Source organism: Bison bison, unplaced genomic scaffold, assembly GCF_000754665.1.
Source record: "Bison bison bison isolate TAMUID 2011002044 unplaced genomic scaffold, Bison_UMD1.0 scf7180017846420, whole genome shotgun sequence".
Lineage (NCBI taxonomy): Eukaryota > Metazoa > Chordata > Mammalia > Artiodactyla > Bovidae > Bison > Bison bison.
Window position 1 is genome coordinate 14,348 of NW_011476993.1, and position 3,148 is coordinate 17,495.

Consider the following 3,148-nt stretch of genomic DNA (forward strand, 5'->3'; position numbering starts at 1 on the left):
CTCCCGTGAACCACGGGCCATCTGTGGGCTCCAGCCGGTGGCCAAGGCCTTTCTCCTGCAGGCCTGCATCCCCAACAGCTCAGCTCACACCTACAGCCCCTGGCCCTGAGGCAGGTCTAAGTCTGCAGAGGGGCTCTGTGTCCCCAGATCTCCACAGAGCCCCATGCTCAAGGCACACAGACGGCCCCCGTGTGTCTCTCAGGAACCTCCACTGCCACCTGCCTCCCCCTCCCCACTGACGGGCCAGGCCTCCAGCAGCCCAGGTTCTGACCAGAGTAAACAGGTTTTTCGGCCCAACCCCCCCCCCAGGCACAGTTCTTGGTCACTCTCTCCCCCACAGAAGCCTCTTCATCTCAAGATGCCCCCAGGATGGAAGGAAGGACCCTAATGAGAGCAGGTGGACTTTGCCCTTCGCAGCTGCCCGGGCTCCAGAGACAGCTCCTGGTCTGGCGAGACAGTGCCAAGTGCTGAGTGGGCCATCCTGGGTGGGGAGGCTGACCGTGGCCCTGGTCCACCCCTGCAGCTTCCCGGCAGGGGCCATGCTCTTGCCCACAGGGCAGGAATGCTGAGTGAGGAGATGGCCCTGGGTGCTGGAGCCTGGCCTGGTGGGCATTCAATGTCCAGATGGCCACTGGGCCCACCCCAGCCAGCCGGGCCCAGGGCATGGATGGGCTGCCCTGGCTGGAGTCAGCTGGCCCAGCCCTGCACACATGAAGCCCGGGACAGGGCCGCGGAGGGAGCGGGGCCCACACCTACAGCAGGAGGTGGGAGCCGGGAGTCCTGGGCTGCACGTGCCACTCCGCCAGGCACTCGCGGTCCCGCCGGCCTGCTCGCCATCCTGGGCTCAGGTGCCCCACCGCCGCGCGGGGTTCCTCCTCAGTTGAGAGGGGCACTAAAATAAAGAGGAGCATCCTGAGGGGCACCAGTCCCGCCAGCTCCAGGCTGGCAGGTCAGGTGGCCACAGAAAACGTGGAGGGGCAGGGCTGCTCCCAGGCTTGAGCGATACCAACCAGAGGGCGTGGATGTCTGTCCTCAAGTGGGACAGCCCCTCGCTTGCCTGCTAACCTTACCCCTGCAAGGCCACAAACTCTAGGAAAACTCGGAGACTGAGCATCCAAGAAGGAAAAAAAGAATTGCAGTCAAGGGCTACGAACTGCCAAGTACTTAGAGGGTGCTTTCCCTGGTGGCTCAGTGGTAAAGAATCCGTCTGTAACGCAGGAGACCCAGGTTCAATCCCTGGGTCAGGAAGATCCCCTGGAGAAGTAAATGGCAACCCACTCCAGTATTCTTGCCTGGAGAGGCCAGTCCATGGGGCTCCAAGAATCAGACAGGACTTAGTGACTCAACCACCAGAGGGCCCCCTGGCTGGGGCTGAGAAGGGGCTCAGGCTGGCACCTGCCCGCCCCCTGCTGGCAGTTACGTAAGGCGGCTCCGTGGGCCCTCTGGAGGAAAGGGCACTGCTCCCCTGTGGGCCTATGGTCGAGTCCGGTGCCACCCCCATCTCCACCCTCGTGCCAGAGCCCAGGGACACGGTCCACTGGCAGGCCCTGCCCACAGCAGCAGCAGCTCTGGACTCCCTGCTCAGGGCCTGCCAACTAGGGCCTCCTCTTCATCCCCTTCACTATCCTCCAACATAGACCACCCACCCATTTTCAGCCAAGGCTCAAGAAAGAAGTGACCTGTCCAGGGTCACACATGGTGAGCGGATGGCAGCATCAGAACTGTACGCGTGTCTGAGCCCGAAGCCCACAAGGCAGTGCAGCTCCCAAGCCTCCTCCCCTGCACCATCAGCAGGTCACAGGGTGCCCTTTCCTCTTTTCCCCCCGACAGCAGGTCTTACTCTCTGGCGCAGAGGGAGAGAGCTCATCAGAGGCCCAGACTCACACAGCCTGTTCACCACCATGGGCAGCGCCCAGACCCAAGCCCAGTCAGGGGCAGACGCTTGGGGCACCCGTGGTGTGCCAGGCACAGAGCGCCCCAGTGGCTCAGACTCCTTCTTCCCTGGCAAGCCTGGCTGAGGGAGGGTGGACCGGAAGTCTGGGTGGAGTGATTTTGGTGGGTCCCCCCCCAAGAAGTTTCAGGAGCAAGGCTAGGGGTCCCCATGTGGGAGACCTGAAGGTGCTCTGGCCTCCCAGTGGGGGCTCGCCCCTGAGGCTGGGAGGGGAGCGGCTCAGGGAAGGGGTGACTTCAGAGGTTAGGGGGGATGGCACGACCAGCACAGTCTGCCTTCCTGCTGACCCCCTGCCAGACGGGGCTGCAGAGGCAGGGCGAGCACCAGCACCCCCCCACCGGGACCTGGCAGGCTGCGGCCCCTTGTCTCTTCCATCTCTCCCAGCATCTGGACCCTGCACACACCGCATGCTTCCTCCCCCACTCCCCGGCAAAGGTGCATGGAGAAAGCACAAGCTTCTCCAGGTAAGAGAGTGGGAGCTTCCTGCCTGGGTGTCAGGGCGGGGGGCGCAGGGCGGCTGAGGACCAGGGCTGACGTCACAAGGCAGGGTCACAGCGCAGTGGGCCCTGGGACGCGCCCCCACGGCCGTACGCACCCCTCTCCCTGGAGGCGCTTGTGGTCCTCACAGGACCAGTCTCAGAGTGTCAACATGCTCCCAGCAGGAGGCTGCCCGAAAGGGCCTCAGCCTAGAAGGGTCTCACAGGCTACCCCCACCTGTGGCATCTCAGGCCGGCACTGAGGGGGAGGGCAGGTTGAGGGCGCGCAGCAACACAGCCCCCAGCTCCTACCAATCCGGAGGCCGTCTGTCCTCAACTAGAGAAGAAATCCCAAGCCCTGTCAGTGTCCCCCCACCCACCCACAGCCTGCAGGAGCCTCAGGCCTGTGTGGCCTGGACCAAACCCTGGGCCCTGAGCCTGCAGAGAATAAGTAAGAAGTAAGACCAGAGAACAGACTCGAGCCAAAAAGTTACAGTTTCAGTCCCAGAGATGGAGGCGCTGACCTCCTGGGCACAGTGACTTGGAGACCACAGTGGTTGAACTGAGGCTCCCAGCAAAACTGCTGGTCAGGAAAAGCAGAAAAGCACCGGTGGGGGCTAGGGGAGAAGGCGGAGGAGAGCAGCGGCCTGGCAGGGCCCGAGGGAACCACGTGCACCTCTCCCCCGCTGCTCGGCCAGCACGGGGCTGGCAGCCCCCGGCG

At 63.8% G+C, this 3,148-nt stretch overlaps 1 protein-coding gene across 1 annotated transcript in view; it reads right to left on the reverse strand.

The window, feature by feature from the left end:
* FAM195A (family with sequence similarity 195, member A) overlaps positions 1–3,148 on the reverse strand; it is a 12,052-nt gene that overhangs the window by 1,252 nt on the left and 7,652 nt on the right. The gene's annotated exons all lie outside the window — the stretch shown is intronic.